The 22,508-nt window shown below is 39.7% G+C and overlaps 1 protein-coding gene across 1 annotated transcript in view; it reads left to right on the top strand.

The window, feature by feature from the left end:
• The window catches only part of ENOX1 (ecto-NOX disulfide-thiol exchanger 1), a 352,320-nt gene that overhangs the window by 59,126 nt on the left and 270,686 nt on the right, over positions 1–22,508 (top strand). Inside the window, exon 2 of the mRNA XM_041407302.1 lies at positions 12,242–12,318. The gene's annotated coding sequence lies outside the window, so the exon portion shown is untranslated. The remainder of the gene's footprint in view (positions 1–12,241; positions 12,319–22,508) is intronic.

Below are 22,508 nucleotides of genomic sequence, written 5' to 3'. Positions count from 1 at the left end.
TTCTCATTATGTCAGGCGTGTCTGTGAGATGAGTCAGATGAACAACTCATCATGACCAAGACAGCTGAAATTATACTGAAGATACTGATTTAGTTGCTGTTATTGTTTTCTCTAATATATGGGAAGTCGACCGTATGTTAATTATTTTTCTTCAGAACAGCTCCATTAAAATTTAAACTGGTGTTGTTAGTGGCAAGAAAATCTCTTTCAGTCATGCGAAAACACTGTGTAGCCAGCAGACCTTGTAGCCCTTTGTTTGGGTTGTAAATCTTTCAAAAGCTGATGTGACAGAGTGTGCCTTTCTTCCCTAAGTGAGAGATGGAACCCTTTACTCTTCTGTATTTGTTATTAATATTGATTAATTACATGTATCTTAAAATTCACAGTTTATGGACAACTGTTGTCCCTTTACCTGAACCTGTAGAGGGATCTAACACAGGAGAACCATAAGATGATATTTTAAGATTGCATGGGGGATGGTGGTTAAAGAATCTGTGGTGATTAAAGAGTCTAGGCCTTTAGTATTGGTGAAGTTGTGAGATATGTTCTTCTAAACTCTCATTTTCTGAATTACAGAATTTGTACAGTGCTTTCAGTATTTAGTTCTCTTTATCTTAGGAAGGCCTAAGCTGAAAAAATCCAACCCACTCTGTGATCTAAAGAAAAACTGGAAAGATTTTTTTTCTTAAAACTGTTGGATGGCTTCCTGGGCAGACAAGGAGTGTTATCTAACTGATAGGAAAAATTTTAAGATATGATATGCATGCACTGCATGAATAAATTTATCAGTTTGGGCCTTAATTTGGTAATGCAATTGCACTCACAGGTACTTCAACATTGTGGCAACAATCACTTTACACAAATTTAGTCGATTTCTGTATGTAGTTATCTAAGAATCTCATTTGTAATCAAATAGTCTTCTTCTAATTCAGAATACCAAGCCAGTTTTGGTAGTCTTTTGTAAATGTTTCTAATTTGAAAATGTCCTATAATTCTTACATTTGCTCAATATTACAAAGTGGAGGGGGAGTCCAGGAGAATTTTGCTTTACAAGGATATGACTGTGTCGCCCACTACACACACAGAGCCAAAGTAGTTCCTAACAATTCCTGGGACATGCTGCAGAGATATTTGTGAATACTTTGTGAAGATTTACTTGTACTCCCTTTTGTCTCCATTGTCCCCCAAACTCAAAACCATCCAAGCAAAACCTTAAAAGAGTCCTTTTAGAGGTTAAAACGTGCATCTCAAAACAAAATGAGGGAGGTGCTATTGATTGTGATTTAATCCTAAAACTCAGAACTCAGACTCCCAAACTGGAAGTTTTTAAGAAAAAGGAAAGCTTTTCCCCCTCAATCTTCATGCAGTTTGATTTTCCATGACTTCTCTCACTGTGGGTGTGAGGGGGTGGGAAGCAATTTGAAGTTGAAAAGTGCACCTTTGATTTGGAGCCTTCCCTACTTTCTCCAGCTGAGATGATTTCCTTTTGCTTACCCTAAAACAAGGACAACTGTTCCAGGCTTTTTATTTCTGTCCAGCTTCTTCCTTCCTATTTCACCACCTGGTCCTCTAGATATCCTGCTGAAGTAGGACTATTAACATACAAAGGCCAAGCCTCCAAATGCTTTTTCTAGCCTTCGAGTTACTCTTTTCACTTAAATGAAAGTGGTTTGGTGTGGCAGGTATTTGTTTAGTTGGTTGGTAAAGTGGTTTATTATGGCTTCAGCAGCAGAAACTTTGTTGCTGGATTTACATACAGAGCTCTGTCCATGTTGCCCAGAAAGCTGCAGGATAAAATGAGTTCATCGCATTCTCAGGGTATTCTGGTAGGCAGTGTCTTCTGCCTTGTGGTCATTTGGAGATGATAAAATGCTGCTTCATGTAGGCCATTCCCTGTCTGCTCCTTTTCCTATCCCTGCCTGCTGCTCCGGTCACTCCACACTCGTGCAGTCCCCAGACCTGTCCTTGGGCCCCAGTGCCTTTCCCTTCATTATCTTCCCATGCTACACATCCCAGGCTGCTCTTAGAGCCCTGTGCAGCAGCCCTGTGTGCCCAACCCCTCTGAACTGGAATGCAGCAGCTGGTTTTTCTCTCAGTGTAAGTTCAGACCCACTAAAAGCAGTGGTTCCCTCCACTGAGGCAAGGTGCAGGTAGACCGCAGGGTCACAGCTGCCACCTTATTGCTGTAGCTCAGCGGGGGGAAAAGGGGACATCAGGCATGCAACTTTGAAGCCCTGAATTAGCACAGTGCTCTGACCACATACAGATGTTTCCTCCCTCTGTGCAATCAGTGTGTCTTGCACTGATTGCAGCCTGCAGTCCTTGAAGAAGAAACAGCTGTGCAATTGTTGCTAAGCCTATTTCCCTCTTCCCTTTGATTTATTGGATTATTTAATACAGCAGAATGATAGGAATTTAAAAATGAAAAAGTGCTGTTGAGTCATCTAGTCCATCTTGCACCAGGATTGTCTTCTCCAGATCTTTGTCCAGTCATGGACAGGCTTTGTGATGTGATTGGACTTCAGCCAATTTTCTTTGGAAGATTATTATACATTAGAATACACTTCATTATAAGAATTTTCCCCTGTCAGCCTAAACTTTACTTTACTCGGTATAATCACATTATTCTTAGCTATATTTTCCTGAAAAACCCTATTAAAAAAATCCTTAGTGTGTGTATCCTTTCAGAGCTTGTAGATAATTATCATATTTCCCTTTCAATAGTGGCTTTAGTCAAGCTATACATATTTAGTTATTTTAATATTTTCCTATAAATCAGCCTTCCTGATGACTTTTATTGCTATCATTGAGACAAATCTGAAATTCTTCTATTTAATATTCAAATAGAAAAGGAAGGACTGAATAAAGACTTACAGATTAGATCATGATGTCATTGAAAACCCATCCTTTGAACCAGTGTTTGTGCCTTCAGATCTGTCTGAATGCCAGCTCTCCTGAGGCAGACTTCAGTCCTAAGATTTGTCTCAACTTTCTTATCTACAGCATAAGTGCCTACATCAAAGCCACTTTCCCTAGATTCCTTTTATGATCATTGGACCCTATAGCTGCATGCAATTGATCTAAGCTGTTTTGGGTATCCACATTTAGGATGAGAGGAATTGAGTGTTAGAGGTATGTATTTCTCTCTGTCTAAGGTCTCTGTCCTGGACCTGACTTCCTTGGGTAGTTAAATACAGGATGTGTGGATGTTTGGACGCTGTGGTTCAAGCAGTGAGAAGACTCAGTGTTGGCCATGGCAATGCCACCTTGGCTTCAAAACAGCAGCAGAGTGGTTTGATGCACTGTGTGTCTTGAGACCATTCCTAACACGGTTGAATGGCATTGAATGCAACGCACAGGTACGATGGTTGCATTGAATAACGGGGTGGATGAAACTGCCTTTTGCACAGGCATAGAACCACAGAATATCTCCAGTTGAAAGGCACCCCTAAGGATCCTTGAGCCCAACTCTCTGCTCCTTGCAGGACAGCCTAAAACTAAACCTTGTGACTCAGAGCATCATCCAGATGTGCCTTAAGCTCTGACAGGTTCAGTGTTGTAACCAGTTCTCTGGGGAGCCTGCTCCAGAGACCAGTCACCTTCCCACTGAACTTCTTCTGTGTCCAATCTGAATTAAAGCAGGTTTACCTAGAGAGTATGAGTCTAGATGCCAGATATATTGGTTTTCAAGCTTCTTTGGACTGAAGGAAATCTATGATCAATGCCTTTCATTTTCTAAGGCCTCTGCAAAATGGCTCTTACGTGACAGATGCCAATCGCTCTTCCCTTCTCTATCAGGTATTTCTTCTCTGCTGACAGCTTAGTGCTCACAATCCTCACTGCAGCCCTGGGCGGATGCAGTTCTTACTTCTAGCCACAGGTTATGGATTGCTCTCCATGCACATCCAACCACTCCTGGTTTATACTGGAGTAACTAGGAAAAGAAATCAGTGTCTGCCTTTTGTTTATTAGTTAAAAAAAAAAAAAAGTTGAATACATTTTCCCAGTAGTTGGTTACCTTCCATCAGACTTTCTGACAAAATATGCTAAGCCTCCATTCCTAATAGCTTGTATATAATGTCCAGGAAATTAAACCTTTGTACTAAATTTCTTTGTAGGGCAAACATCAGAGAAGGAGGAGAGCTGTTGAAATTGAGGAATAATAACTGCTCAAGATAATATGTTTATTAATTAATCCTGAATGAATTTAGACTGAACATTAACAGAAATTTTTCAAACATCTCAAGAGGGTGAAGTTATGGAATAAACTCCAAGTGCGCTTAGTTGAGAAGAGAAACAAAACTTGAAGAGAGAATTTGGTAAATTTAGGGTAGTTTTTATGAGAATACGTAGAAGCATTTACAGGGATTGGAAAAAAAAACCAGCCAGGCTTGCAATATGAAGTCATAGTGTTACCAAAAGGGCTAAACGGGAGACTGGCCACTGTTCATGTGTCTGCACTATCATTTATTTCATGTTTAATGCAGTGGTTAGTGGCTTCTGCTGATTATTAACAGAGGCCAGAAGGCCAAGTCCAAGGTCAGTACCAGAATTTCCTTGCTGTTGCCAGACCCTTGGAGTTTGGGATGTCTCTTTCTGAAAAACATACGGGACTCTGGTCTTGGTCTTTTGTTGGTGATGCTAGGAAGGGCCCGTGTGGAGTGCATGTGTCTCTGTGGAAAAGACATGGTGTCGTCAGTCCTCTTGGGCAAAGCAGGAACAGAATCCTGGACAAGACCCAGTTCATCCTTCTGAGAAGTGTATTCCTTCAATACTGCAGCCCAAGCACTGTACCCAGCCTTTTCTCAGCTGAAGCCTGTGCTGAAAGCTTGCTAGTCAATGGGTTCTGCTCCTAATTCACAGTAACTAGAACAAAATGCTGCTATCCTCATCATTCACAGAGACATACAATCCTCAGAGACTGCAAGCCTACCACAGCATGCTATAAGTCATCGTGGCACTGGCAGACAGTACAGGGCTGTCTGTTGGGACAGCTAACTTTGAAGCATCATCATACTGGAGATGAGAAGGACTTGGAGAAGTGTGTGCTAGGCAGGTGTTTTTAGCTGCCTTTTCTTAAAATTGCCCTGCTTTCCTAATACTGTTTTATCATCACCATGGTGAACTAATTCTGCCACTAGCCTGTCTGCTAATTATTCTTATCTTGATAAGCTATTCCTCATTGGAGCTGACTTTTCAGAGAATGACATCTTGGTGCCTGGCCTCATTTTCTAACAGTCAACATGAGCGACTGCTTAGGAAGACTTCCTAGACTCCTCTCAAGTTGTTTGATCTTGCTGCTCTTCAAGGTCCATCTTCTGTGCTGGTTCTGTGACAGAAGGGAGCATTATAATTTTCTTTTTTTCAAGTAATGTAAGCAGACAACTGTGAATTGCATCTGGCCCCCATTATAATAGGTGTCTGTTTCAAGAACTTGATGGTCCTCTTGTTTCTCTTACAGATTTTTTGACTTACCTGTGGTCTCTAAGAGAGGATGTTACTGGTGGATATTTCTGAGTGATTCCTCCTTTCATGCAGGAATGGGGTATCATAATCTTCAGATGTTATGGTACTAGTGTTTAAGGACTTTCCAGGAGACAAATGAATGCCATGGTCATACTGAATTTGCCCATGTTGTCCTCATAAGTCTTGTAAAAAATATTACCTGTATTGAACTTATTGGAACCCTTTTTTACATTTCTTATGATGATTTGAACAGGGATTTCCTAGAGTTGCCACTTTAATTAGAAAGGTAAAGGGTTAGAGATTTATTGCCTCTATTGCATTCAGCTGTATAGCCAGTCTTTCACTGGTATGAAGAGTGCAGTGCTTCTGCCTTGCTTTTAAAACAAAAAAACCCAAAAGGTAGGTATTTCTTTATGAAATTTCTATTCCAATGTCTTGACTGCAGTGACAGCAGCACATTTTTTTGTATCTCAGACACTCTGTAGAGATGGAGGAAGGTGGCTTAGGCTCTGCATTGTCAAACCGAAAGCAGTGGCTGTGTTGTGTGCCTCCTCTGCCTTTGTCAGGGCAGGTGGGAGCCCTTCCCTTCAGAAGTATTGAGTAATGTTGCTCAATAGTCTCACAGTAATATTTCTGGTTGGTAGTCCTTGCACCTAGGATGTTACTTTTAAAACATAACTTCAGAGCAGTTGAGTCCTTTCTTGCATTTTCCCGCAGCTCAGGGAAAGAGGGCATTTTCAGCCGCTGGAAATTCACTTTCTTTGAGTAGAAAAAGGTCTGAAATCTAACAAACATGATTTTTTTTCTTCTCATTTTTCCTTTTTAACAGGGAACATGGGTTGGTACTAGCTTGCCAAGGAGCTTATCAAAGCAAGGATTGCATTTTCTCATCTTCTTCAGAGTCAGTTCAGGATTGTCCTAGAACCATTTGCTGTTACTGATTACATTGCTGTCCAGCACAGGCAGTTTGTCCATAACAGTGATGGGTTAATATTCTCACTGCAATGGATGGCAGGAATCTCTTAGTGGGTAGGGATGTGGGACGGGGTGGACTGGCTCTGCTCTCCACCTATTTTGCTAAAGCAGTACATCCTGATTTTAAATGCTGCTGTTCCTGAAGAAAAAAAACCCTGAAAAACCACCACAAAGTAACAGGGTAAAAAATGTTTTTTGTGCAGTATCATGTAGCACACTCTATTGCATAAAGTGTGACTGTAATTTTTTCAATGATGGCCTACATGTTAATATAATTTATTGATGCTGTTTTCTTAAACTGAATCTGGAATATGTATAAGAGGCTCTTTTTGTACCCTAAAATCCAGTGGATGTTACATCTTAAGGAAGCTATAAGAAGATTGACTCCCAAGAATAATAATTTTCTCTTTATTTCAGGGAAAAGTTAGAACGTTTAATTTTACTTATGATAATTAGTATAATTTTATATAGGTTCAGGAGATAAGAGAGGAGGTGTGACATGGAACTTCCTTAATTTGCCTTTATTATCTATATCAGCTGTGAATCTGCTGGCCTTGATGATCAGTCAAAAGGGGAGAGATTTTTCTGTACTTGTAGATTTATGTTAAAAAGAACAAATTTAAAATAGGGATGGTAATGATGGAAGCTGAAAGAGTTATTTCGAGAAATGAGGTAGAATAAAGGAAGGCTTGTCATGTTAATTTATTCCCTGATTTTAGTGTTTGACTGAATGCAAAGCTGGAGGAACAAATCTGAATAGAAAAACAAAAGACATAAAAACGAGAACTGCCTACTTTGTTAAATATTGCTAACTGGCATCTAGAAGTGATACTGGCATCTAGAAGTGATACATAGTGTTAAAGATATCACCCCTTAATTGTTAGTTATATAAACTCAAAGCTAGAAAAATGCTATAAACACTCTAATGTATATTCATTTGCACAGAAATAAAAGCTTTTTACACGGTGCCTGGCACATGCTGAATATTTAGTGTAACATAATGGAAAAGATTTTACAAGTTAGTGCCTTTAAAATGAGGAGATCACAATACATTTCTGACATGGTGTTCCATCTTGGACTCTTATTTTACAATTTATTTAATTCTCAGTGCAGAAACTGTGCTCCCATGATAGAGAGATTTGAGAATCCTGCACCAAGTACTGCTCATCTTGGTCATTTTGCCTAAGGCACTGAGCAATATTTGTGTCTAGCTTTGACAGTAACAGCAATTACTTCTGTTTTAACAGGAAACATCTAATGCACAAAGGACCTAGTGTACAAGTCTTGTGAGGAGCAGCCGAGGAAACAAAAATTGTTTAGACTCAAGAAAAGGAGGCCTAGGAGGACCTTACCCCTCTCTACTTGAAAGGAAGTTGCACACTGGTGGGAATTGGTCTCCTCTCCCAGGTTACAAGCAATAAAACAAGAGGAAATGGCCTCAAGTTGTGCCAGGGAAAGTTTAGATTGGATATGAGGAAAAATTTCTTCAGTGAAAGGATGATCAAGCATTGGAACAAGCTGCCCAGGGAAGTGGTTGGGTCACCAGCCCTGGGAGTATTTAAAAGTCACGTAGATGTGGTGTTTAGGCATATCATTTAGTGCTGGCCTTGACAGTGCTGAGTTAATGGTTGGACTTGATGATGTCAGAGGTCTTTATAACCTAAGTGATTCTATCATGCTGTGACATAAAGTAAGAGTTGAAACTGTTTATCTGTTAAACACGGGGAATTCTCCTAACATAACATAACTGAGAAACAGCCGAGAAAGTGTTCGTTTGTCTTTTATGGTCCCAGCATGAGAGACACAGAGATAATCGTGGTACTTCACAGTCCTCTTTCTCTTTCACACCTCCCTGGCCTTAAATGTAAGTGGTAAAGCCAAGATCCAGGAACTTTGCACTTTCTAGTTTCTGATGCACACATACATCATACTGTAAACATACAGTATGAAAAAGAACACATACTGTGTTCTTTTTCATGTGTTGTTTTTCCAAAGAAGAAAAAATTAGAGAAGTTCTGGTTATTTTTCCACAAGGTTCTTAAAGGGTGATTGTGGGTTTTATCTTCTATGACAAAACACAAGTGTATTTTCATACATTTTTTTCAAGTCAGTTAGTGAAAGGAACTTTCAGTTCTCAGGAGGGTTAAAGCTCTAGAAAATGTTGATATTTTTCCATCAAAAATCATTTTAGCTCATAAGCTATTCTTTCCTTATCTTGAGGGAAAAAAATAAGATCATATTTCTAGATCAATAATGTTGAAAACAGGAGCAGCAGCAATCATCCTGGATGCATGTTGTTTTCTGGTGCAGTTTCATATGTGAGCATTTCCTCATGCTGTAAATATCAGCCTGCCTTCAACCTCAGATCAAGCAACAGCAGAAAAAAAGAGGGGCTGTTTAAATGCAACAAGGCTTGGAAAAACCAATTTTTTTACAAGTGCCAGCATGTCAAAACACTGAAGGAAAATATTGAAGAGTACCAGTGTGCTTCCAGTTTGTCTCTTGCTGCATGTTTTTTCTATTGAATAATCACATCTTCCAGTGCCTAAAGCAGTAGTTCTTTGTATGTAATATGTGCTTCAGGGCATTCAAGAAAAAAAAAAAAAGACTGAAATTATCTGGAGGAAACAGAATCACTTTATTTCAAAGACAAATTAGATTGATCTATCTTATCATTCTCCATAGATTTCATAGGCTTGTTACTTGTTGAAGTGGTATCAGGCATTTTATATATTATAGCAATTTGCATACGTTCATTAAGCTGCACTTTGTAAAGCTCTCTGACAGGGGCATTTGATGAATCCTTCTGTGGACTGCATCGCTGCTTTATGTGGAGCAATCTGTTAAATCATGCCTTTGTCCTTCAGTTTGTCAGAATCAGTAAGCGAAGCAGATGTTAATAACTGTGGGAGAGTTTGGGGTTTTTTGGTGTTTGCAGAATATGGGATAATATGTGAAGGGCATATAATGTGTTTGTAAAAGCGACAGCTGGTGTTATTAAAGACAGAAAGTCTGCTACAAGTGAAAACTTTCTCTGGCATCTCGTAGCAACTCTAGGAGGTTTTGGAACAGTCAGGTGGGTGGTCAATTCTAAAATAAACCCTGCTAATATTATGCACAGCAAATTGTGTGCTTGTAACTTAACACACAATTGTTCTTTGGTTGCAAACATTCTGTCACAGAGCTATCTCGGCCATGCAAAAATTCATAGCATTTCTCTGTAAATATGTCGTAAGAAATTCTCAGGTCAACAATCCCCTGAAATGTGTCTGTGAGAAATATAATTTCATGCATTGTCAAATTAGTAGGGTTTTACACCTGGTCAGTTTGAAGGTTACCTTTATGACCCAAGTTTTGCAGGACCTGACGTTTTAGTCCCTGGAATCTCTACTGTCGAGGTTGCTTGGCTGAAGATGTTTCAGCCGGGGAACAGCCTATATTTAGGTGGTTAACGTGCTACATCTGATGGGTGGTAATTCCTGTCAAGGTGTGGTGAGATGAGTGCTTGTTATCAACTGCAGAGGCCTTGCAAGTGGAGGTAAAATGGGCAGTCATAAACTGGGTAAGAAATGAAGGGGATAAATAAGAGGGAAAACAGCTTAGGCGGTGCCTCAGGAGAGGCCAGCACAGATGGAGGTGCTGGTCTCCTTTCCCTGGGGACCAGTGACAGGATTCAAGGACATGGAATGAAGTTGCAGGGAAGTTCAGACTGGACATTATGAAAAGGTGCTTCACTGAGTGGGTGGTCAGCCACTGGAGCAGGCTCCCAAAGGAAATAGTCACAGCACCAGGCTTGTCAGAATCCAAAGAGTGTCCAGACAATGCTCGCAGTCATTTGGCCTAGTTTTAGGTAGTCCTGCAAGGAACAGAGAGCTGGACTCAGTGATTCTTGGATGTCTTCCAGCTGGAGATTTTCTGTGATTCTGTGTGGAAAAAGTTTTTACAAGGCTAACTGATGAAGAAGTAGAAAAAAGGAAGGACATTACTGCAGACAATAAAGGGTAAACTTTGACCACCTTCTGATCTTTCAGATTTTTAGTGGTATTATCTAATAAGTAGCTCCCACTCATTTTAGAAGTGGTATTTTGCTGAGATTCACTTTAATGACACTCTCTTTGTGATTATGCATTATTGTGGAAATCTCTTTTGGGGAATTGAGTAGGAGGTGCAAAGGGTGGAGATGTAGTGATGTTACTCGTGCCTGTGTGATTGAATCTGAGCTTCTGAGCCTGGCTTGTCTGCAGCTGACATCAACAGCAGCCATGGCTACACAGTGCATAGAATAAATAATCCTAAAAGTTGTCATGTTTGTAGTGATTGCTTGAAAATATGTAGAGAAGACCAGTGAGGGATTTCTGTTGTTCTTGCACATGAAAGTAGGCAACAGCTACAAATCAATGAACTGCTGCTTTTGTAAGAAGAATTGGCAGAATCTTTCCTGCTGTTGCTGCATAAAAATTTCTACTTCTTGTATTCCTCAAAGTGAGTCTATCTTTCTGTCTGATTATCTTGCAAAAAATGAGCAGTGAAATAATTATCCATGCTGATATTTACATTTCATCTCTCTGCTTGAAAATTACCAGCTCACAGAAGGGAACAGAGGGAGTCCACGACTCCTTGGGTGGGCTGATCCTTTGGAGAAGCAAATGTCTGCTCTTCAGCTGGGACACATAGGTGCTCCCAGCCAGGTGACCATTGATGCATGGTGGGCATAGACAATTCTGTAGCAGATTCTCTTTGCCTTCACAGGAAATCGTGTGGTAGGTACCAGCAGGACTGTTACTGTGGAAAGCTCAGGAAAAACTCTGTGGAAAGAAAAGAGACAAGACTTTTTTAATATAGGCTCTTAATTATCTTTAAGAGCTGTGCCTGTGTGGCAGTCCTGTGTAAAATGGTGTTTCTTGTTGCAGAATGCCAAGTTGCCAATAGTGCCACCAAAATACTCAACAGAGCGTGTGCTAATGATGGTGATTATGCAGAACAGAGATCAGACCAAGTGCATTTGGACACATGAACTTTCTTCCCATTTTTCCTTTTTTTTTTGTCCTTTGTGTCTTTCCTTAATCTACTGAACCTATTTCTTTCTACTGCTGCATCTTCTTCCTTTTTGCTTTGTTAAGTACATCAGGTTTAATAAATGCATTTTGCTCAGGGTCACTGTGTGAGAATCACCAGGAAAATTTACAGAGACTCTGGGACTAATTGTGATTAGGTGTTATATGTATCCTTACAAGGGTGTACATCTAGAATTTCACACCTGTAACAGAACTGCCATGTTCAGCATTTTTTGGACATTAAAGAAATAATGTACTTAAGGATACCCTTGATTTTTCATGTGGTTTCCCTATTCATGTCACTGTTCTGCTGTGAGCTAAAGGCAGAATACTCCTTAAGTGTACATAAGGATGCTTGTGGTTTCCTAAATAATTTATATTTTCTGATATGCCACTGGCAGTTTTTCATACTCAATATGTTGTGGGGTTTTTTTCATCACAAATGATTGTAGCAAAATTACTATTTGAAAATTTGGGGATTTTTTTTAGTTTTCTGCTAGTTTTGAACTCGTGTAGAAGTTGCTTAGAATCTATACAATTATATACCTTAAATGTAATGTGCTATAAATTACCAGGCCATCATTGTTATCACCCACAGCATGCCTCAGGTGATGCAAAGCTTCAGAAGGACTGGCTCATGGGCTCATTTCTAAGTAGTAATTTTGCACAATATATATATTTTTAATTTTATATGCTTAAGTCATATAGTTTTAATGACTTGATATATATGTAATCTTTTTCATCAGATCTTGGATTCTGAACTCGAAGCAGTTCTTCAAGATTATATGCTTCTTGAAACTCAGAAGGTATCTGCAATAAATAGGTATGTGTAATGGATACATTCATGCTTTGTGTTGGATGGTTTGAACTGTGTGAGTTTTGTTGACAGTTTAATGCTGAGCTTCTTACAGCTCTTGATAAATCTCAGTTGCTGTGAACGGGATGGTGTGATGGATCTTTGCAGGCTGAATTTTCAATAACACATGGTTATTGTAGGACAGAAATTTGGAAGGGTCTGATGTTCTCTGCTCAGAGATTAATGTTTAGCCAAACCCACAAACTTCAGAGTGAACAAAAAGGTGAGTCTCAACAAGCAAGTAAGGAGTTTTGAAGGTAAAATCAGTGAGAGGAAGTGGCTCTTCTCTTGATCCCTCCCTACTTGAGGCCGTGCTTCATCTGGCTTTACACCTGTGTTTCCTTTGGGGCTTTTTTGCAACTGTTGAAGGTAGTAAAGGTATGAATATTACTAAATGTGGGAAGGAAATTACTATAAAGGTTGAAAACTTGGGTACATTGAAGTGCCTGGAAATTTTCTTCTTAGGTGTTTCAGTGGTGCTCACATCTTACTTCAATCATTTACAGAAAATATTCAGGCAATTTCAGAAATACATTCTTGCATATAACAAAGCAATTTTCAGGTGATTTCTTTTTTAAAGTCAGGTCACACTTTATGGCTCTTGAAGCTCTGCTGAACTCCTAGCAATGGAGAAAGTTAAATGAGAGAAGATTTAGAAGTTCTTATTCTTCCAACGAGTTCATAGACCTAGGCAATTTTTTTGAGATTCAGTTCAGTTTGAAAGAGTGAAAGGTTCCTTGAATAGTGGATGTAACAGCTGGACTTACCTTGATCTGTGTGAGAAACTTTGAAGAAATTTAAAAATGGGGAGAGGTTAAATGCTTATGCATAAAATTCACAAAAATGGATTTTTGCACTATGTTGCTTATTCTGTAAGGATTTGAATGCAACATAGCTTCACAGTGTGCTTCACCTATAGGTCCCAAGATATTTAGCAAAAGCTGGAGAAGAACCATTGTCTCCAGTTTATGCATGGGGCCTGGATCACCTATTGTCCTACTGCTAGAGCTCTTGGATGTTCAGACCTGTGTCCAGGCCTGTCAGAGTATCCCATAGGAAGTCTAATCATCCTTTCAGAGTGTGTGCAAAAGATCAATATTTCTGATGTTTATGTTTTCCTAATATTTCTCATATCTGTTGACGTGCCCTTACTGCTCCCTTTTGTGATACATTTCTTGACTCATTTCTTCTGCTTTGTTTTCTACTTTGCTTTCTTATTTTGCTTTCCTATGTTTTCTCCTCTTCTTAATTCATTTGCAGTCTCTGGAGATTAGCTGTAGTGAGACCTTACGCAAGGAGGAGTTTCAGGAAAGAAAAATCATAGTAGAATGAGCTTCCCTTTTACTGCCTCTCTAGAGAGCCTGCTGTAAAAGGCAACTTGCTGTCATTCCTGTAAATTTTCTTCTGCAGCCAGCTCTGCTGGGTGTCCCCTTTGTGCCCTGTGAACATCTGTGTTGCAGCTTACGTCTGAACCCAACTGGAGAACAAATGTATGAACCTGCTTCTTATTTTGAGCAGGAAGCTGCTGCTATTAGTGAGGCACACGGCCTTGGTTCACCTGTGACTTCTGAATCCCCAGCTGGGAGAGAACCAGCTGCCTGGATCCTCCCCTCCTGTCAGCCGTGCCCTTGTCCCTGGGGTAGCAAGTTTACCTGCTTTCCTCCAGACACTGTCCAGTGCCTGTCATTTTGCAGCATTCATTTTCTCCCTGAATTTTCCCCAAGGTGTCATGCAGGAAGGAAGAAAGGAGTGAGCACTGCAGGACTTTGTGACATAGCTTACTTTCGGCTGCTCCTGAAAGCTTCTTGCATGCACACAGTCATGCAGGCACCACCCTTCTGCATAAGGAAGAAATCATTAATCCTTGAAGTATTCAGGCTCCAGGGATGCTGGAGCAGAAGAGAAAGCTTCATTTGCTAGGCTGTGCATAGGGGTTCCAGGAAAAGTCGACAAGGTTTCTGTGCCAGTTTTGGACACAGCACAAGACAGCTCACTAAGCATAAATTAGGAACTTAAATTCAAAAAGACTTGCTTTACCCAACTTCTCACTTTAAAAGAAAAAAAACCAAAAACAACGGGGTGAAGAAAAAGAAGCAACAGTGCTGCCCAGTTTGCAGAAGTGCTATCCCACTTGGGCGTGCTCAGGAATGCTTGAAGCGTATAGGTGGTGAACTGCAGTCTCCGTGGCATATGCGTGTCTCCAAGAGAAAAAGGAAATCTGTTGTGTCAAGCTGGCTTCAGTTTATGCTCGAAGGGCTGTTGTGACAAGCCTGGAAGGTGCAGGAACTTTTGTGAAAGATCAGGTGTGATAGCAGAGAGTGACCGTAACACCTGGGGGGAGGAAGCTGGAGTATTTGAGGTCAGGCTAAGATGGCAGCCATCAGCAGGCAAGGGAACACAGCTGGCTTAGCAAAAGCATGCACCAATTCAACAGCTTCCCTCAGATATTTGGGTTGGAGCAACTCAAAATTAGCAAATTCCTGGCTGACATTGCTGAACAGGCTACTGGACAACTTTGTTTTCCTTGTCATTACATGAGCTCCCTTGTGGTAGAAGGGTATGTGAGTTTCAGAGCTTTTCAAGCCAGGTTAGAAAAAGTTGGCCCCTTTCTTTCCAAAACTATCCATCAAGGCAGTCCCAATGCGCCACAGACATCTCTGGGTGTGTGAATCCTGTGCAGGCAATGGTCTCCCTTGTTCATTTTGTGAATGCATTTGTTATGGAGGGAATAGCTGGTCTGGCTGATTGTATGGCTGTAAGTGCTGAACAGCAAAAATTTTTAAACAAAAAAATCTGGTCCTCTTCAAACATTGGCGGACAGATATCTGTCTTCCATCTGTGGCAGCCTGTGCCAAACAGCAGAAGAACTGCAAAGTTTGTGCTCTGAAACCTCAGAGGAGTAACTGGCACGGTCCTACTTTTTTTTCTTTTTTTTTTTAAAAAAAAAAAACTTCACACAAATCTGAAACATTAAACACAGAACTGGGAAGTTCAGCTGAAAGGGCTGTGCATGGAACAAAGCCCTGGCACAGGCCATGGAGCCCCTTAGCACTGCTGCATGGGCGTTGCTGTCGAGTGACAGCAGGCAGCAGTCGCCCATTGTGGAGGCAGTCCTTTGGCTGTCCCCTCCTGTAGGGGCCAGGGAGATGGCTGGTAGTCTTGAAGTCATGTACGGCTCACAGGAGTCATCCAGAGCTGCAGAGTGACTTACACCATGTTGAGATGTGACACCTGGAAGGGGGACACTGAATACATACTCTGTATCAACTAAGCAAATTAGTTTTCTTTAAAGAAAAAGAAGGCATTCTGATCAAACAAATAACTTTCAGATACAACCTGTCAGGAAATAGTCTGAATTCTGCACTGAGCTTTCTTAAACACACAAATATTTTACCTCTTTGGAAATACTTTCAAACTTTTTGCTTAGTAGCGTTACCAGGAAAAAGTAATGCATGGATCTTCTGTTCTGTAACCAGTAGGGAAGTAGTACTTCTGCCTTATCTGACCAGGATTTGATAGAAAAGTTTCTCTGGACACACTGCTGGCTTATGTTCAGCTGGCTGTCAACCAGCACCCTGAGGTCCTTTTACACCAGGCAGCTTTCCAAACCATTTTTCCCAAAGCCTGTAGCATGGGGTGGTTGTGACATAAGAGCAGGACCCAGGACCTGGCCTTGTTAAACCTCATACAATTGTTCTTGGCCCATCAATCCAACCTGTCCAGATTCCTCTGCAGAACCTTCCAACCCTCCAGCATATCGTCATTCCCACCCAATTTAGTGTCCTCTGCAAGGAGACTGAGGGTGCACTTGATCCCCTTATCCAGACCATTGATAATGATATTAAATGGAACTGTTTAATCAATTCGACTGGGATATTTGTTCTGTTCTTGTTCTTACTTGAGACTGCATCCAAAAAGGACTGTTTTCATTGAGCTTGAAGCAGTCTCATGGAGCAGCTGGGAAATAAAGCAGGACTGTGCATCAGCCATTATGAACTGGGCAGTAACAATTTGCTTTGGTTAGGGAAAGTGTCAGCTTTTAGCAGTTCCCTGTTAATTTTTAATTTGCTTCCCCATCTAGGCGCACTGTGTTTTTGGTAATATGCACCTCTGCTGTGTTGTCCCTTTTATCAATCAGAGTTATTTTGCTCTTCTGACTTGGCATGATGTTGCATCTATTTGTCTCCTTTGGCAGAGCTAGGAAAATGTGTGTTTATGATAGGTGATTACAAGGACAGCACTTTTGCACTTGGGAGCAACTTCTCCTAATTCACTTTGTGAATTAGTTGCCGAGTCCCACTGCTAAACATGCCGTACGCTACCCAGTAACACATGGTGTTAATAATTGAGGATGTCAATAATGGGTGACACAATTGTCAGACTTAAAAAATAAAGCACTAATAAGGAGCTTTGAAATAGTCTTAAGATTGGCTGCTGTTTGTTACACCATTAATTCTGAACAGGAGTTTAATTCCAAGTGCAAGAAAATGAAGGCACTTCTGCTTAAATGTATTAATGAGTTTGAGTATGGAAGAAAGCAGCAGTCCCCTATGTGAGTGTGTTTTGTCCATGTTGCATTGCTCACCTAGCTGGCTGTCACCTGCATGGATCATTTCAGTAGACCTCCCAAACCTCCCCTGCAGAATCACTGCCTGTCGCTACATCCTGTGCATGCATGGGGCGTAGATGGTAAATGTCCAAGTGGGATTTTTAGCTTGAGCACTCAAGAAACCAATGCCAACAATGAAGAAAATGGATACAAGCTGCTGTTGGTTCTGTTATGTTTTTGCTTGAGGAAAATGTTTCCAAATTGGAGAGGCAGGTGCACACTCGTGTGGTGCTTTTTGTGCAGATATTAATGATTCCTCCCGTGCATCCCAATGTGTGTCCCTATTCACTGTGCAAGGGTTGGATCTGGAATCCTACCCACACAGAAAGTGTGTGGCAGCCAAAGGTAGCTACACATGAACAAAGTATCCTAATTTTGTCAAGCTAAAATACCCAGCATAGAGTATCATAAATTGATCCCTGGAGGACAGACCTAGAATATAAACTGTAGTACTTTGAATGTATGTGTGTTATAATCGCATTCAACACTGTGCAGCAATTTGTATTGTATTACAGCTGACAAAGTATTTTACCTCCTAATAACTGACTAGTGTAAATAATGTTGATATTTTCCCCATATTTATAATTACATTAATTGCTTTGTGTTCTAATAACAGTTAAGTGTCAGAGCCCAAGCTGTAGCTGCCAGTACTCCACAAGCAACTTGTTTGCCTATTCAAACTACAAAACTGATGAGTAATTGCCCTTATTGCTATTGCATATCACAGCTCAAATTTTGCACAGAAAAGCCCACTGCTACCTAAATATTGTAATGTTCGATATCAAATCTAGTGCTATTAGAATGTTTTCCAGAAATGAAGAGAAACACCTCCAATGAAAAGTAAAGGAATAGTTCACTTTAGCTAGGAAATGTGACTTACTTCCAAATGAAGCTAAGTTTTGAAAAAAGATGTTTCCTGCTGTTGAAAGTAGCATTTTTCAGAGCCAAAGCTGGAACATCCATATGCAGTGCAATGTTTTTGTTTTGTAATGTGAGATAATTGGGCTAACGGAGTGTCACAAAGAAGCATTTGAGGATTGACTACATTTTTCAAACAGAAGCTATTTTTTGGCAAAGTTTCCAGAGAAATAATTGTTCTGCTTTGCTGTCTTGCGGACTTAAGCATTTTTATTCTTAGAGACAGCAAATAAAGATTTCAGGTGCTAAAACTTCAGTTGAAGAAAGTAACTTCTGAGGCAGGTAGGAAGTTTTTTTTTTAGTTTTTTTTTTGTTGTTGTTGTTTTCTTGTTTTTTTTTTTTTTTTAAACTTTTGTTTTCTTTGTAGTTATGGTGCTTTATTTATGTTGAAATCCTTGTTGGAGGCCAGCATTTAATACAGTAGATGGTTTTGAAATTTTGCAGACCACTAGCATTTGTGAGGGCAACAGAGTGAAGAGTCAGTTCCAACTTAATATTGCAGATGTACACTCAATTATCCAGGGAAGAGCAAAGGTTGATTAAATTCACAAAATAAGGTGATTCACATTTTTCTAAATATGTCACTCAGCCTAAAATTAACTCAATTATTTACCAGTCACACACATGCTAATGAATCCTGACAATCTCAATTGACCTGCTGCGATGAACTTTGCTGTCACCTAATATTATTCTCTCTGTATTTTCACTTAAAAGAGTGATTGCAGCATTTATCACATGCAAAGCAAAAAAATGCTTGAGGATCATATTGTTTTTTTAATACTTGCAATTCCAGGGCACTAGGAAATTAATTATATTTAATTAGAGGCACTTCTTTTTTGTGAAAGTGTTGCCTAAAGTTTAGTCCCACAGAGATTTTACATGTGATAGTGATGAAAGTGGCTGCTTCTAAGGCAGCATCAATGATACAATTTGAGAAATAAAGTTGAGCTTATCTTTTCATGCAAAATGTGACAAAATTATAGAACTTTGACTAATATGGTAAATAAGATTTATTATGATTGCTAAAGTTAGAATCACCTTGTAATGCCATTTTTAGCATTTAGTGTTACCAGTAGCTATAAGAAATTTGTAAGTTAACCAAAATAATACATGAGTTTATCTACTTTCCTACTAAATACAGAAATATGCAATTTAAATAAAAATGTGGTTATTTTGGGTTTGTACTTGAGTGATGGGTAAATCTCCAAAAGGCTGCCCTGGATTATGAAATGGTATCTCTCTTTGCCTTTCCAAGGTTTTTGCCTCAAACTTTACAGAATCCTGGATTAAAATCAACATTGATCCATAAAATAGACATCACTGTAGCATCCACATGGGCAGGGCACAGCAGCTGAAAAGATTTCTGGCCTGCGGTTATTTCTGTCAGGAAAATGGAAGTAGATAAAGATACAGATATATAGTATTTAAAGCTGCTGGGCAATGCTAGGCTATTTGCAGACAGCTGCATGTTCAGCCTCTTTTGCTAGAATGGTTAAGTGGCTAATTAAGTGGACAAGTCAGGCCTCAGCATACCCTCAGGGAGAAGACTGCTGTGTCTCAGCCTCCTGTGAAAGTTTTGGGAGAGATGGGTTTGAAGCTGCAGCAATCTCATTGTGAGTTGTGGTGGTGGCTGTGAGGTGGGGCTGCTAGAACCCATTTTACAGGTTTTTACTCAGTGGCTGTCAACCAGAGAAACATAAAAAGTTAAAAAAACCCTGAAAATTTCTGAAAACTGAAAATACAGCATCATATTTAATTGCATTTTTTTTCTAGGTAGTTCCAAATTGTTAATGAATTTGTTTAGAAAGCTGCTTGCTCGATGTTTTAGGGTATTTTTTAATATTTTCCATGATTTTCATACTTGATTCATTCAGTGACATCAGCTATGGTGACCAAACAGTTGTTTCCGTGGTGACAAATTGCAGTGTTACAAACATGCTTGTATGAATCAGGTAAGAAAAACAGATCAACTATAAATGGAGAAAATTTGCTTGCAAAAATAAAATGGAAATATTTGCTGAAAGTTTTCTGGAGAATGACTTGGAAATCTGATAATGATTTTAACATAGGTGAGTCTTCAGTTCATCCAAAAATTCCAGCATGGCTGGTTTTATAGTGAAGCACAAAGGGATCTGTCTACATCTGGTGATGGCAGCCACATGGAGAGTGCTTTAAGTAGATAAGTAACTTCATAAGAAGTGTGAATTAATTCAACTGCAATAAAAAAAATCTATAGCTTCTTGCTCATCCTCTAAAGTGTGACAGCCAGCATCACAGCTCATTGTGATTAAGGTCTATCTCTCTAATAAATTGCATCTTAAAAGGTTCTTGAATGCTTCTGTTATGTCACAGATACAGTTCTGATTCCACAGGGATATAAGCCAGGAACTCGACCACTGAAAATGATGGAGCTGCATCAGGCTTCTGTAAATACAGGGAAAGGTGACTTGCCATCTTTATATGTAAAAGGGAATCTGTGTCCAAATTTAGGACACCCCAAATCATATGTTATATGGTACACTGTATTGTCATGGATTAAAATGTATTTTGGGGTACATGGTAGTAATGCCAAAAAGACGCTGGATATATCCAGTGACAGTATGAATTAATTCCATTCCTGTCATGACAACTCTCAGTGGGAATATTGTGCCTTGGCTGGGCTCAGACGTTATTTTCAATAAGTATGGAAATAATGGCTCAGTGCTGCAAAGTGCTAGGAGATCTCCAGGGAAATCTCATCAGATTATGTGATAGGTTTGAAATTAATTCATGTCCCAACTGTATTTACACAATGTACAGTTGTCTCTCTGACGACTTATAAGGAAAGGTAAATGCAACCATCCTAAATCAGTGCGGGGACTTGCTGCAATATGCTTTCTTGGTAGACTGTAGGCATTTTTCAGAGTTGTACAGAAAGTCCAGACAACTCAGAAAATGGTTATTTAGCTTTCTTACACTGCAGACTTATTGTTGTCTTGTTTGTCACCTCATTGTGCCACATTATCATCTTCCTTGCATTTCTTCTTGCCTTCAGTTCAGTAGACATGAATTTTTACATTTTTCTTTCAAAAATCTGAAAGGAAGAAAAACTGTTTAGAAATTCTTGCTTCTGGTGTAGGTGTGACCCAGCTATAGATTCATACATCGATATATACATACACCTGTCATTCCTAGATTTATCTTTGGTGAAGCCTTCTTTATGGCACTGTTCTGGCCTCTTTGCAGGCTGGTTTGGGATTGTGCTAGGCTTTGCCTGGTCAGGTGTGCAGAACTGTGTCATGTTAAGCCAAAGGAGCAAGGGATTATCATCCATTGAAGAATGTACATAGCTTCACCATATTTATAAGCAGTGAATGTCTCAAGAAGCATATGACAAATTTGCAAGCCCATCAGCTGAGTTTCTTGAATTGAGCCTCATCTGGGAGCCATAAACTAAAAGCTCAAATATGGATCCTTGTAAGATTTGAAGTGTACATAAAATATGTTCTCTAGTGAAGAAGTCTTTAAAGGACTAGGTGAGGAACGGTCTTCTTCAGAGATCTGCTTCTACCCTCAAGTTTGAATACCAGGGCTGAGTGTTTTTGGAGGCCCAGGGCAAAAGGGAAGTTAGAACCACGTATGACGTGCAAGGGCTGCGAGCCTGAGCTAGATCTTTACTTTTTTTAAAACTCAGTGGCTTCTGAGATTGCTTTTGAGAACATGGAAATTTTGTGCAATAAAATGCACAAAATACTGTGCATACTGCAGCTTCTCTCTCCTCTCACTGATTTAACTTCGTATCTGGCTTTCACATTTAGCTTCAAGTCTTTCCTTCCTTCCCATTGTAAAAAGATATTTTCTTCTCCAGAAGGTATTTTCTTTGTTCCTTTGTAAATTCTTTGGTCTCCTCAAAGATTCAGTGACACAGAGAAGAACCTCTAGGATCCTTTCCGTTGACTTTTCCTCCTTGCCTTTTCTTTTCTTCTTTGACTGTCTACAGACAGTCTTCTCGTTATTTTTTCCTTATTTTATGTGCTTACGTTCACTCTTAAGAGAACTCAATTCTCCTCTTCTTTCCTATAGCTGTCAGCTGTGGCAGGAAAAGGGTTGATCGGGCAACCTAATTTCTATCCCTGCAGATTGGTTACATTGATGGAAACATTTGGTACAATGTTTTTGGTTAGCTATAAACTCGAATTCTGCTTAAAGCTTCTTTCCCCCTCCATTTTGATAGGATCAGTGTATCAGCAGTCACATCTGGCACTGGAGTCTCAATGCAATAGATACCTGGCTGCCTTTCATTAATCATATAGAAGAGAAAACAATAGAAAATCAATAATTTATTTCCTCTATTACTAATTCTTCCTGATTCCAGTTGTCTTTATCACTTATAAAACATATCTGACTACACATTAGAATCTCCTCCATTTTACCTGATAGGTACAAATACAACCTCCTTTATTTCTACTTCTTACTATTCATGGTAGTTATATTTTCTATGTAATTAAGAATTGTATTTTTCCCTTATAAGCATCTGGGGAGGAGAAGGGACTGTGTAGTTCTTTATTCTTCTTTAATTTGCTGAGACAAAGTAGTTGGGATGGGACATGCACCATCCAAAGAGCCATTCACTAAATTCTGATTGATCAGT

This window comes from Onychostruthus taczanowskii, unplaced genomic scaffold (assembly GCF_017590055.1).
Source record: "Onychostruthus taczanowskii isolate IOZ18803 unplaced genomic scaffold, ASM1759005v1 scaffold26, whole genome shotgun sequence".
Classification (NCBI taxonomy): domain Eukaryota; kingdom Metazoa; phylum Chordata; class Aves; order Passeriformes; family Passeridae; genus Onychostruthus; species Onychostruthus taczanowskii.
This window is presented reverse-complemented; position numbering and strand designations above follow the sequence as displayed.